Genomic DNA, 14,008 nt, shown 5'->3' with positions numbered 1-14,008 from the left:
TGCCCAAAGTGTTTGTGGCACAGGTTGGTTTTATACATTTTAGGGAGACATGAGACATCAATCAATACATGTAAGAAGTACATTAGTTCATTCTGGAAAGGCTGGACAACTCGAAGTGAAGGCAGAAGACCTGAAGCAGGAGGGGGCTTCCAGGTCACAGGTAAGTGAGAGACAAACAGTTGCATTCTTCCGAGTTTCTGATTAGCCTTTCCGAAGGAGGCAATCAGATATGCATCTATCTCAGTGAACAGAGGGATAACTGAATAGAGTGGGAGGCAGGTTTGCTCTAAGCAGTTCCCAGCTGCTTTTTCCCTTTAGCTTAGTGTTTGGAGGCCCAAGATATTTTCCTCTCACAATGCCAAAATAAAGTTTGCTGAAGAAGAAAAGGGGAAAGTAGGAAGTAGAGAAGGAAGAGGAGGAGGAGAAAGAGGGACAGGGAGGACAAAGAAGAAAGTAGCTGTTGGTAGCCATCTTAAAACCACCCTGGAAAAGGCTGTCTCAGGATAGAGTGAAACCAGAAGAAACAGAGCTAAGAGGTGGACCCACATGACTTTGTCTGAGCACTACTTTAAGCTTTAAATCTCCTAAACTTTCCAGCTTATATGAGTCACATTATCCTTTCTTACAAGACTTGGTTGTGAAATACATATTTTACTAGATTCCAGCTGGAAGCAACTATATTTATTTTGCTTTCTTTCTTCCATTTTTTTTTTGTTGTTGTTGTTTGTTTTTACTCCTAAATGAATACTGAAACTACCCAACAGAGGTCTAAGAAGCTACACACTTGGTGACAAAATATAAAGAATTAAAGAAAGGAAGAGAAGGGCAGAAATTAGAGAAACACAACCACCAAGAGTTACTTGGGCAATTTAATAACAACAATAACAACAAAAACAACCTGATTGAAAAATGGGCAAAGCCAGCCGGGTGCGGTGGCTCATGCCTGTAATCCCAGCACTTTGGGAGGCCAAGGTGGGTGGATCACCTGAGGTAAGGAGTTCAAGGCCAATCTGGCCAACATCGTGAAACTCCATCTCTACTAAAAATACAAAAATTAGCTGGTGTGGTGGCATGCACCTGTAATCCCAGCTACTTGGGAGGCTGAGGCAGGAGAATTGCTTGATCCCCAGAGACTGAAGTTGCAGTGAGCTGAGATTGTGCCACTGCACTCTGACCTGGGCAACAGAGTGAGACTCCATATCAAAAAAATAAAAAAATAAAATATTTTAAAAAGGAAGGAAATTCTGACACAAGCTACAAAGATGAACTTTAAGGATATTCTGTTAAGTGAAATAAATCAATCACAAAATGATAAATATGATATGAGTCTACTTACATGAGGTACCTACAGTAGCCAAATTCCCAGAGACAAAAAGTAGAAAAGTGGTTGCCAGGGGGTTGGAGAGGAGAGAATGGGGAATTAGTGTTTAGTAGGTTACAGAGTCTCCGTTTTGCAAGAAAAAAGAATTCTGAGGGGGGATGGTGGTGATGGTGATGTTAATGAACCTAATGCCACTGAATTGCAAATTTAAAAATGATTAAGATGGTACATTTTGTTATGTGTATTTTACTGTAAGTGTAGATAAAAGAGTTATGTGGACAAAAGTACTTGCCGTAAGACAGACTGAACAACTTACATCGCTTGGCTGGAGAACAGCTAGAGTAAACAAATACATCACGAAAGTAAATGAAAAATGTATAAATCCTGGTGGGAAATTTTTTTTAACTTTAAGACTTATGCAAATTTCTGCAAATAAATAAACAAAACTCTAAGAGAAAATCAGGCCAGGCGCAGTGGCTCATTTTTGTAAACCCAGCACTTTGGGAGGACGGGGCAGGCAGATCACTTGAGCTCAGGAGCTCAAGACCAGCCTGGGCAACATAATGAGACCCTGTCTCAAAAAAAAAAAAAAAGACAGAGAGAGAAAGAGAGAAGAAAGAAAGAAAGAAAGAAAGAAAAAGAAAGAAAGAAAGGAAAGAAAGAAAGAAAGAAAGAAAGAAAGAAAGAAAGAAAGAAAGAAAGAAAGAAAGAAAGAAAGAAAAGAAAAAGAAAGAAAGGAAGAAAGAAAGAAGGAAGGAAGGAAAGAAAGAAAGAAAGAAAGAAAGAAAGAAAGAAAGAAAGAAAGAAAGAAAGAAAGAAAGACAGACAAGCAAACCAATATAAAGCCAGCTTTGGGATCTACTACCCGTGTTGGTGCTTCTTAAACTGGAGAATGCACGTCTCCCAAAAATATGTCCAGAGAACCCACCCCACTCCCTGTGCCCTGGGATCTGTTGACCTCATTTTAACAAATATTGCACCTAATGCCAAAATAACACAATTACCCTGCATTTGTGATTTTTACTTTGGTTGAATTATTTTATGTTATAAAGGTATGTTATATATTTAGTAATAATACATAGCCAGAAGTTTTATAGATTATCTTTAATTCCTTGAGATAGTGTTTTCCCAACCTGAAGACTCTTAGCTGCCCAAGAATATCATTACAGAAACCAGTTTGAGAAGCATTGTACTACACAGAAGTTGTCTAAAGACCCTAAGATTTAATAATCTGGCAACAGAAGTTTCTGGTTTGAGCTCAATTGACTCCTAAAGAAAGTTGGGAGCTGGGCATGGTAGCTCACGCCTGTAATCCCAGCACTTTAGGAGGGTGAGGCAGGCAGATCACTTGAAGTCAGGAGTTTCAGACCAGCCTGGGCAACATGGTGAAACCCATCTCCACCAAAAATACAAACATTAGCTAGGTGTGGTAGCACACGCCTGTGATCCCAGCAACTCAGGAAGCTGAGGTGGGAGGATGGCTTGAGCCCGGAAGGTGGAGGTTGCAGTGAGCTGAGATCTTGCCACTGCACTCCAGTGCGGGTAACAGAGCAAGACTCCCATCTAAAAAAAAAAGGAAGAAGAAGAAGGAGGAGGAGGAGGAGGACGAGGAGGAGGAGGAGGAGGAGGAGGAGGAGGAGGAGGAGGAGGAGGAAGAAGAAGAAGAAGAAGAAGAAGAAGAAGAAGAAGAAGAAGAAGAAGAAGAAGAAGAAGAAGAAGAAGAAGAAGAAGAGGAGGAAAAAGAAGAAGATTGATAGGAAAATAATGAGGTCTGGGTAGGAGTGCAGGAGGCAGGGGCAGGAATCAGGGAAGGGCACAGGTGGCCAGTCAGTCCTGGAGGCAGGATCTGTGGCTTTTAAGGGCCCTTTCTCCAGGGCCTTGCACAAGGCCTGGCACACAGTAGCAGTCAATAAATATCATTGAATGAATGAGGCAAGAAGGAGGAGGAGGACAGATGTTGTGTTTTGTCGTAACCAGAACCTCTGCCTGGATTTGTGTCTAAACTAGACAAAGCTGTGACTTTTCACACAGCCTGGTGTAAGTTTGGTTGACTCCTAAAGAAAGTTGTGGGGACTGAGCGTGGTGGCTTAGGCCTGTAATCTCAGCACTTTGGGAGACTGAGGCGGGCGGGTCATGAGGTCAGGAGATCGAGATCATCCTGGCCAACATGGTGAAACTCTGTCTCTACTAAAACACAAGAAGTTAGCCGGGCATGGTGGTGAGGTGCCTGTAGTCCCCGCTACTAGGGAGGCTGAGGCAGGGGAATTGCTTGAACCCGGGAGGCGGAGATTGTAGCGAGCCAAGATCGTGCCACTGCACTCCAGCCTGGTGACAGAGCGAGACTTCATCTTAAAAAAAAAAAAAAAAAAAAAAAAAGCTGGTGTGCAGTGGCTCACGTCTGTAATCCCAGCACTTTGGGTGACCGAGGCGGGCGGATCACCTGAGGTCGGGAGTTCAAGACCAGCCTGACCAACACGGAGAAAACCTGTCTCTACTAAAAATACAAAATTAGTCAGGCGTGGTGGTGCGTGCCTGTAATCCCAGCTACTCGGGAGGCTGAGGCAGGAGAATCGCTTGAACTGGGGAGGTAGAGGTTGCGGTGAGCCAAGATTGATCCATTGCACTCCAGTCTGGACAACAAGAGCAAAATTCTATCTCAAAAAAATAAAACAAAAAAAGAAAAGAAAGCTGGGGGCCAAGAGTGATGGCTCACCCCTGTAATCTCAGCACTTTGGAAGGCCAGGGCAGGTGGGAACTTGGTTTCTGCTCTAAGTGGTTTGGGGATGTGAATGAAGGGTAGGCAGAGATCTGACTTTAAGGCTTCAGGGAGCATGTGAGATAATTACAAAGTTAAGCAAGGGAAATTAAATTGCTGGCCAAAAATCACAATCCCTTTGCTCCTAAAGTGTAGAAATGCCCTGGTTTGCTAGAGAATTGACTTTTTTGAAACCTCTCTTTTATTTTTATTTATTTATTTCTTAGACAGGGTCTGCTCTGTCACCTAGGCTGGAGTGCAGTGTCTCTATCACAGCACGCTGCAGCCTCCACCTCCAGAGCTCAAGTAATCCTCTCACCTCAGCCTCCCAAATAGCTGGGACTATAGACATGTGCCACTGTGCCTAGCTAATTTTTTTTTTTTGAGATGGAGTCTCACTCTGTCGCCCAGGCTGGAATGCAGTGGTGCAATCTCGGCTCACTGAACCTCTGCCTCCTGGGTTCAAGTGATTCTCTTGCCTCAGCCTCCTTAGTAGCTGGGATTACAGGCATGTGCCACCATGTCCGGCTAATTTTTGTATTCTTAGAAGAGACAGGGTTTCACCATGTTGGTCAGGCTGCTCTCGAACTCCTGACTTCATGATCCGCCTGCCTCAGACTCCCAAAGTGCTGAGATTACAGGCATGAGGCACCATGCCTAGAGCCTGGCTAATATTTTTTATTTTTTGTTGAGACAACATCTCACTGTGTCACCCAGGCTGGTTTCGAACTCCTGGCCTCAAGCAGTCCCCCTATCCTGGCCTCCCAAAGTGTTGGGATTACAGGCACGAGTCACTGTGCCTGGCCCAGCTTCTTTTTCAGTATTAAAAAAAAATACTGTGTCAGCCAGGATAGAATGGCCTATGCCACAGTAACAACCAACCCCCAAATTGCAGCGATCACATTTATTTCTTACTTTTGCTACATGTCCAAGGTGGGGCTGCGGGCCATCTTTGCTGCTGCCACCACTCAGGGCCCAGGCTGGCAGCGGTGTCCTCTCAGCAGTGGCTTCCTTGATCATCAGGACGTTGGGAAGGTGAAGATGGTGAATTACACACTGCTTTCCACCTGGAAGGGTCACATGTCATTCCTGCTCAAATTTCATTGACCCAAAAAGAGCTACATAACCCAAATCCTACCAGGTGCCCCAAAGGTAAAGAGCTGCAAATATTTAGCGAACAGCATTTAATGACTACTATGTATTCTCCTTATGGAAAACAAACACACAGAACTAGAATTGCACAAATGAAGACTGAAGGTCTGGATTTGTTCTTCAATTCTATTAGGTTGGTGCAAAAGTAATGGCGGGTTTACCATTTTAATGGCAAAAAGCGCAAAAACCTTTGCACAACCTAATACATATGCAGGAAGTTCTGTCACAAATTATAATTCTACCTCCTGGGTTCAAGCGATTCTCCTGCCTCAGCCTCCCGAGTAGCTGGGATTACAGGCGTGTGCCACCAAGCTCAGCTAATTTTGTATTTTTAGTAGAGACAGGGTTTCTCCATGTTGGTCAGGTTGCTCTCGAACTCCTGACCTCAGGTAATCCTCCTGCCTTGGCCTCCCAAAGTGCTGGGATTACAGGTGCGAGCCACCATGCCTGGCCTACAAAGATATCTTGATTGCTCTTCCAATTCAACTTTCCATTTGCAAAAGCCTCTAACATTTCAAAATTCTGAGTTTCTTCTGACCAAATTGGGGTAATTTGAAACAGGTAATGAATGAATCACAGAAAAATAGAGCTGGCAAGGAATACAGGGATTTTCTGATCTAGCCATCTAAGAGAACAGAAAAGGGAAATAAATAAATAAATAAATAAATAAATAAATAAATAAATAGCTCTGAGATCTAGTCTTTCTGGTTAAACAGCTTCCCCATGAGGAAGTTGCAGCACTTATACTTTTGACTCCTGTAGGGCACAGCAGTGCATGCCTGTAGTCCCAGCTACTCCAGAGGTGGGAGGATCATTTGAGCCCAAGAAGTCCTGGACTGTAGCGCATGATGGCAATTAGGTGTCCGCACTAAGTTCAGCATCAATATGGTGACCTCCTGGGAGCAGGGGACCACCAGGTTGCCTAAGGATGGATGAACCAGTCCAGGCAGAAACTGAACAGGTCAAAACTCCTGTGCTGATCAGTAGTGGGATCGTGACTGTGAATAGGCATTGCACTCTAGCCCGGACAACATAGTGAGATCCTATCTCTAAGAAGAGAGAGAGAGAGAGAAATAAACTTATGACTCCAAGCCAAATTCCCTTTCCTCATAGGCCTCTAATTGATGTTGGAAAATGCCAGGTTCTCTCTACAACTTTCTGTTTCCTACAGTTGCCTTGCCTCCATTTGCTTTTGTCACATCATATTCCTCAACTGTTCTAATTGAAGTTGAGCTGTGGTCATCTATTCTTATAGTAGTAATACTGAACATTACCACCATTTTTATTAAGTGATTCTTACTTGCCACAGCAGTATTGTATTTTCCCCATACAAATATCATGTGTGATAGGTTCAACTATGACTCCCTAAAAAATCTGTTCAAGTCCTAACCCTTAGTGCCTGTGAATGTAACCTTATTTGGAAATAAGGTTTCTGCAGATATAATTACGTTAAGATGAGGACACACTGGATTAGGGTGCGCTCTAAGGTGACTGTCCTTATAATAGGTGAGGACTTGAGTGATGTATGTACAAGCCAAGAAACACCAAGGATGACCAGCAGCCACCAGGAGCTGGAAAAGGTGAGACAGGATGCTTCCCTAGAGGCTTCAAAGAGTATGGCCCTGCTGATGCCTTGATTTTGGACTTCTGGCCTCCAAGACTCCCAGAGAATAAATTTCTGTTGTTTTAAGCCACTGAATTTGTGGAACTTGTTAAGGCAGCCCAAGGAAACCAACACACTCCAAGAGCTGGATATTAATTATTCTCATTTTACAGATGAAGAAACTGGGGTTTATAGAGATTAAAGATTTGCTCGAAGACTTAAGAGCCATGAGAACTAAATCAATGTGTAGGTTTTGTCTGGATCCTATAAAAAAGGCCATTTTTTGAGATAATCAATGAAATTTGAATATGGTTTGGGTAGTGGATGTTATTAATTTATTATAAATCTTATTAATATTATTGTTTTAGATGTTACTAATTATATTTGTTGGTGCAATGTGCAGCGTTATTACATTGTTGTGTGATAATGGCATAGAGATCATATTTTTAAAGGGTTTGGCCAGGCGCAGTGGCTCATGCCTGTAATTCCAGCACTTTGGGAGGCTGAAGTGGGAGGATTGCTTGAGCCCAGGAGTTTGAGACCAGCCTGGGCAACATGGTGAGATGTCAATAAAAAAAAAATAATAATAATTTTAAAAAAAAAAGGAAAAAAAAAGTAGAAAAAAAGGTTTTTACCAGTGAAATTTGCATACTGAAGTATTTGTGGGTGAAATTTCATGACGTCTGGAGCTTGCTTTAAAATGCTCATCCTAGCCAGACACGTTGGCTCACGCCTGTAGTCCAGCACTTTGGGAGGCCAAGGCAGGTGGATCATTTGAGGCCAGGAGTTTGAGACCACCCTCGCCAACATGGTAAAACCTCTGTCTCTACTAAAAATCTAAATAAGTAAATAAAATAAATAAGTAAATAAATAAATCAGCCAGGGGCGGTGGCACACGCCTGTAGTCCCAGCCCCTTGGGAGGCTGAGGCAAAGAATCGCTTGAACCTGGGAGGTAGAAGTTGCAGTGAGCCGAGATCACACCACTGCACTCCAGCCTGGGTGACAGCAAGACTATCTAAAGAAAGAAACAAAATAAAATACTCATCCCCAACACCCCCCCGAAAAGTACTGGAGGGAGTGGATAGATGAAACAAAATGGACAAGTTGTTATTAATTGTTGAAGATGGATGACGTATGTGTGTATATAGGGGGTTGTTATAGCATATGTTTTACTAATCTTTCTGTTTATTTAACAAAAAAAAAAACACCTTTCTTTCTGAGAGAATTCAGTCCTGTTGTCCTAGGGCATATTCTGTAATGAATTAACTCCACTCTTATGCATCCTGCAGGGAACTGCAGCATGTGATGCAACATCCTTGGAAGAACTGAGAAAAGTACTCACTCAAATTACCTTCCGTGTGGTTTCTATGGTTTCTCCACACTGGTCGAGAAGGTTCTGAAAACCGCAATCCAGAGGGGAAGTCCAGCTCGAATGGGAAGGCACAGTCGGGCTTAGGAACATGGAGCAACCACCTGCCCTTCTGCTGCCCTGGACAATACGTATTGCACTGTTAGAACTTGGTGGCATTTGCCCAACATCAAATCAGGGCATGAGGGAAGATGAAGGGATGGAAGTGAGCCAGTTGTGGGCATTCTCCTAGACACTTCTCATGCTCCTCTGCTTCTCTTTAGCCCCTAAAGAACTAAGTCTCACCTAGCTCCCCACCCTTCTTCCCTGTCTCTAAAGCAGTGCACATCCTTTTTGAGATTTTCTGACAGTGACTAGGAAACCCAAGGGCAGGTTTTGTAATGGAAAGTGCTGGCTGAGGTTGTGCAGCCCATAGAGACCTGGTTTCCTAATGTGACCCCATGGCTCATTGGCTGTGTGATCTGGGGCAGCTACCAACCTCTCTCAGCTTCAACTGCCTCTCCTGTGAAACAAAGACGGTATTGCCCAACAGGCTGTGGGGAAGACTGAATGAAGCATTATTATATGTTATGTGCCCAGTGAACTGCATGATATACAGCAGATGTTCAATAAGTAAGAGACATGGCCAGGTGCGGTGGCTCACGCCTGTAATCCCAACACTTTGGGAGGCCGAGGCAGGTGGATCACCTGAGGTCAGGAATTCGAGACCAGCCAGGCCAACATGGCGAAACTTCATCTCTACTAAAAACAAAAAAATTAGCCAGGCATGGTGGTGCACGCCTGTAATCCCAGCTACTTGGGAGGCTGAGAATCACTTGAATCTGGAAGGCGGAGGTTGCAGTGAGTCAAGATTATGCCACTGCACTCCAGTCAGGGTGACAGCAAGACTGTCAAAAAAAAGAAAGAAAAGAAAAAAAGAGAGAGAGATAAGGGCAAGAAAAGGCTGCAATCACTGCCTCGGCCATGTCCACTGCCATGACCGCTGAAACCTCACAGGATAATTTGATCTTGGATTTTAGATGCTGATAACTGGTTTTTGTAAGGTGAGGTCAGGGCAGAGAAGATCCAGGAGAGGGCTGGCATGCTGCTCAAAAGATTCCATAAGGGCTGAGAGCAGGGTTGAAACTGCCTTTGCAAAAATTACAGAGGAAATTATGACAGTGAAACAGATGAGACCTAACCAACTCCATCTTGCTTCTAACCTTTAAGCTGTCCTTGTTCACTCCTGGGCATAGGCTGAACTAACCTTGGGAAGGAATTTAGTTTACAGTTTGAATTTGACTCTGAAACAGAATTGATAACAGCCCTTTCCCCAAAAAGACCCACTTCTTGCCTGGGGACCAGTCTATCTCTGTAGGACTAACAAATTAGCTACAAGATTAGAAATTATGGTTTAGGGGTCACGCAGCCTCTGGCTGTAAGTCTGAACCTCCCCAAATTGCCTCTGGGGATAACCTCACTATTGTAAAACCGAAGATCAGGGCTTGAGATATTTTGCAGACCCTGCACTGGATGGATCAGCTGACACCACCCAGAAGGGTAATCTGGCTCAACCAGTTCTGTCATCCCACCCAGGAACAGAAGACAGCAAGAAAACCTCACTACGACTTCCTGTGATTCCGTCTCCAAACTGGCCAATCAGCACTCCACACTTCCTGAGCCCCCACCCCCCAAATTATCTTTAAAAATTCTCCAAATGCTCAGGGAGTCTAATTTGAGTAATAATAAAACTCTGGTCTCCTGCACAGCCGGCTCTGCACGAATTACTCTTTCTCCATTGCAGTTCTCCTGTCTTGATAAATTGGCTCTGTCTAGGCAGCAGGCAAGGTGAACCTGCTGGGTGGTTACAGGGCTTTGGGTAGGAGAGAGAGAGGAGATGAGAAGGAGAATGCTTGTGGGGGAGGCAAAAGGGGAATTCCTGGGGCAAATCCTGGAGGGAAAGTAAGGGGGAGGTACTCTCCAAGGGACATAAGTGAAACTTGAGTCATCTGTAAATGTGAATATCTCCAAATAAACAGAAGAAATGTAAATAGTACTCGCTATGTCCCAAGGCTTATTCTGGATACTTTACAAATATTAACTCCTGCAAACCATCTCAACAACCTGTGACGTAAGAGCTATTATTATCTCCATTTTGCATGTTAATAAACTGAGGCAAAGAGAGGTTAAGCAAGTAACCCAAGATTGCCCAGCTGATAAGGGGTGGAGCTGGGACTCAGGTCAGACGAGCTGGGACTCAGGTCAGACAAGCTTGTTCCAGCATCTCTCCACCAAATCTGGAAATCATCACTCTGTGGCAGAGTGTTGAGAATGGTACAAAGAGTGAAGATTACTGCATTTTGGTGGATCTTTCTTCTCCTGAAAACTGGGTCACCTTAACAGTTCCCTGGGTTTACCTGGCCAGGACACTTTGAGTATCCATTTTTTTCCTCCCTCAGGTCTGGTTCCCAGATCCCTCTTGGCTTGTGCCTTGTCTGCTCCAGATGGGGTATCCTCTCTCTGTGCCAGTGTATCAGCCAGGGGTCCATCCAGAAAAACCCACTCAGAGTGATGTATACTAGGGAGATATGAGAGGACCTAAACAATTTTGGAAGCCGGTTAGCGTAAACTAAAAACAAAATTCTGGGATGGGCAGGGGCTCACACCTGTAATGTCAGCACTTTGGTTTTTGTTGTTGTTGTTGTTGTTGAGATGGAGTCTCGCTCTGTCACCTAGGCTGGAGTGCAGTGGCATGATCTCGGCTAACTGCAACCTCCACCTCCCGAGTTCAAGCAATTCTCCTGCCTCAGCCACCCAGGTAGCTAGAATTACAGGTATGCGCCACCACGTCCATCTAAGTTTTGTATTTTTAGTAGAGACAGGGTTTCACCTTGTTGGCCAAGCTGGTCTCAAACTCCTGACCTCAAGTGATCCACCTGCCTCAGCCTTCATCCCACCACTTTGGAAAGCTGAGGCAGGTAGATTTCTTGAGCCCTGGAATTCAAGACCAACTTGGGCAACATAGCAAAACCCCATCTCAACAAAAAAATTTACGAAGTTAAAAGTATTAATAATAATAATAAATAAAATGCTAAGGTCTGCCAACCATGTGAATGGACCCCTCCTCTCAGCCAGGGCATTCCAAAGTTAACCTGAAAAACTGGTTCAGGCCATGACAGGAAGGGAGGGTTGGACATGCCTCGTTATACCCTCCTCTTTTTTGGATTTCAGCAAAAGCTGACAAGCATTAACATCAACACAGACCTTAAGTCTGATAAGAAAAACTTACGAGCCAGGCATGGTGGCTCATGCCTGTAATCCCAGCACTTTGCGAGGCCGAGGCGGGTGGATCACTTGAGGTCAGGAGTTCAAGACCAGCCTGGTCAACATGGCGAAACCCCATCTCTACTAAAAATACAAAAAATTAGCCAGGTGTGGTGGCACACGCCTGTAATCCCAGCTACTCTGGAGGCAGAGGCAGGAGGATCACTTGAGCCTGGGAGGCAGAGATTGCAGTGAGCTGAGATCTTGCCACTACACTCCAGCCTAGGTGATAGAGTGAGACCTTATCTCAAAAAGAAAAAAAAAGAAACACTTTCAGTGTATTATCTCTGAAGGCTGCTACCTGGAGGTTTCATCCGCATGATAAAACTCTGGTCTCTGCAACCCCCTATCACCATAACCCAGACATTCCTTTCTATTTATTCCAGGCCTTTAGATAATAACTTAATAACTTAACTCTTTCAACCAACTGCCATTCCGAAAATGTTTAAATCTACCTCTCACCTGGGCCCCCCCCCACTCCCCCTCCTTCCAATTGTCCCACCTTTCCAGACAGAAACAATGTACATCTTGCACGTATTTGATTGATGTCTTATGTCTCCCTAAAATGTATAAAACTAGGCTGTGCCCCAACCACTTTGGGCACATGTTCTCAGGATCTCCTGAGGGCTGTGTCACAGGCCATGGTCACCCTCATTTGGGTCAGGATAAATCTCTTCAAATATTTTATGGAACTTGACTCTTTTTGTTAACATTGAACAGTCTGTAGATGGCTGGTTCTGGGGCCTGAAATCTGCAGGGCAGGTCCTCTGGGGGTGAGGATGAGGATGGATATGAAGTGGAGGAAAGCAAGGATAAACTGGGACCCGTGAGCCCAAAGCTGGAGCCAGAGGACATATTGGAGCCCACATAGGTCTTTTAGAAAGCTTCCAATTTCAAGGAAGTAGGTGTCCTATAGGGAAAGCTAGAGCCCTCCACTATGGAACTAAACATCTGGCACAACTGTCGGAGAAGCTGAAATAGGCTCCAGCAGAGTATGGGGGAACTGTGAGCCAAGGGCTGCCACCAACAAGGTGAGCCAACAGAAAGGCAGCAACGTGAGCACGTGGTAGCTGGAGCCTGTGCCAGTCAGCTGAGAAGAAGGGATACAGCTGCTGTTTCAACTCTGTCTTCCAAATTCCACCCAAGATGTCTCTTGTGGGCCATGCCAGCCTGGAACTATGCAGGGAAGGGGATGCTGGGAGACACTGTTCCAGCTTAGCTCAACTGCTACAAGCCCAAGCCACACTTGGGATGGGACGCCCTGCTCTTGCTGGGGAATTCCCTCCATTGTTTTCCTGGAAGTCAAATTGCTGAAGAAAACAAGCCTCCTGCCCAGGGAATTTCTTTGCTTTAATGTTTGCTTTAATGTTGCTGTTTTAGAGCCACGGTGGATTTATTCCCTGCTGCCAACTTCTAGTATGGACACCTGGGTGGGTGCCTTTGCTTCTCTTCAGAACCACCCACACCTTTCTATCCTTGGGCTCTCCTCCCCAGAGAGGGGTCATTATCCCAATCAAACACAGTTATGATGAACAGAGAATCCCTGACAGTCACCAGGGCTGTCACATAAATGACGGTGTAGTTATGTCTACCATACTGTTTATTCTTGATCTCTAGGATAAGTCTAGAACCAGTTACTTTTACTTAAATACTTTAACATTGGTGGTGGCATAATCTAAATCAGTGGTTGTCAAACTTTTGCCTATGGCAAAATCACCTGGAATCCTCTGATCCCCATTTTGATTTTCTTTTTATTTTTCTTTTATTGAGACAAGGTCTGGCTATGTTGCCTAGGTTAGAGCACAGTGGCTATTCACAGGTGTGACCATAGTGCACTGCAGCCTCAAACTTCTAGTCTCAAGCTATCCTCCCACCTCAGCCTCCCAAGTAGCTGGGACTGCACCATGCAGACCACAGCATCCAGCTCCATCCCAAGTTTCTGATTTAGGTCTCTAAAGGGACCTGATAACTTGGGGTTCTATCAAGTTTCCAGGTGACGATGATGACGTTGGTCTAGGAGGCACACTTTGAGAACCACTAGCCTTGAGGTTAAGAGGACAAACTTCCGGATCAGACTCCATGGGCCGGACTCCCAATTCACCATTCGTTTGCTTCATGACCGTGGGCAAGTTACTCAATATCCTCATGCCTCAGTTTCTTTACATGTAAAATGAAGACAAAAATGGCACCTACTTTGGGAGGTTGTAGTGAGACTTAAATAAATTAATCCACATAAAGTGTGTATCCATAAAGCACTATATTCATGTTTTATCCGTAAAATACTTTATCCGCATTAAGTATAGATACAGCATACAGTAAACACTCAACAAATGTTTGCTATTGTTTTAATCAGCATATGTTTTGTGAGTAAGTGACTATGTAGCAAATGCATATTGAGTTCTAGATTTACAGACCTTTCACACTCACAAAGACTGAGTCTAGAATACACTGAAGTCTTTAATTTCTTGGTAACTGACATTTTCTTGTCTCCTCATACCTGTCCC

General features: G+C 44.3%; 1 protein-coding gene across 4 annotated transcripts in view; it reads right to left on the bottom strand.

The window, feature by feature from the left end:
• Window positions 1-11,969, bottom strand: part of LOC106997446 (uncharacterized) — a 47,804-nt gene extending 35,835 nt beyond the window's left edge. For 2 of the 4 annotated variants that reach the window (XR_013415385.1, XR_013415384.1), the window contains exons 1-3: window positions 10,598-11,969; window positions 8,175-8,321; window positions 4,992-5,143 (exon numbers count right to left, since the gene is read on the bottom strand). The gene's annotated coding sequence lies outside the window, so the exon portion shown is untranslated. The remainder of the gene's footprint in view (window positions 1-4,991; window positions 5,144-8,174; window positions 8,322-10,597) is intronic. The other 2 variants (XM_077996916.1, XM_077996917.1) reach the window with 1 other exon arrangement.
• Between the last annotated feature and the right edge of the window lie 2,039 nt (window positions 11,970-14,008).

This window comes from Macaca mulatta, chromosome 3 (genome assembly GCF_049350105.2).
Source record: "Macaca mulatta isolate MMU2019108-1 chromosome 3, T2T-MMU8v2.0, whole genome shotgun sequence".
In the NCBI taxonomy this organism is placed as follows: Eukaryota; Metazoa; Chordata; class Mammalia; order Primates; family Cercopithecidae; genus Macaca; species Macaca mulatta.
The sequence above is the reverse complement of the archived record's forward strand: the minus strand, read 5'-3'. Positions and strand labels throughout refer to the sequence as shown.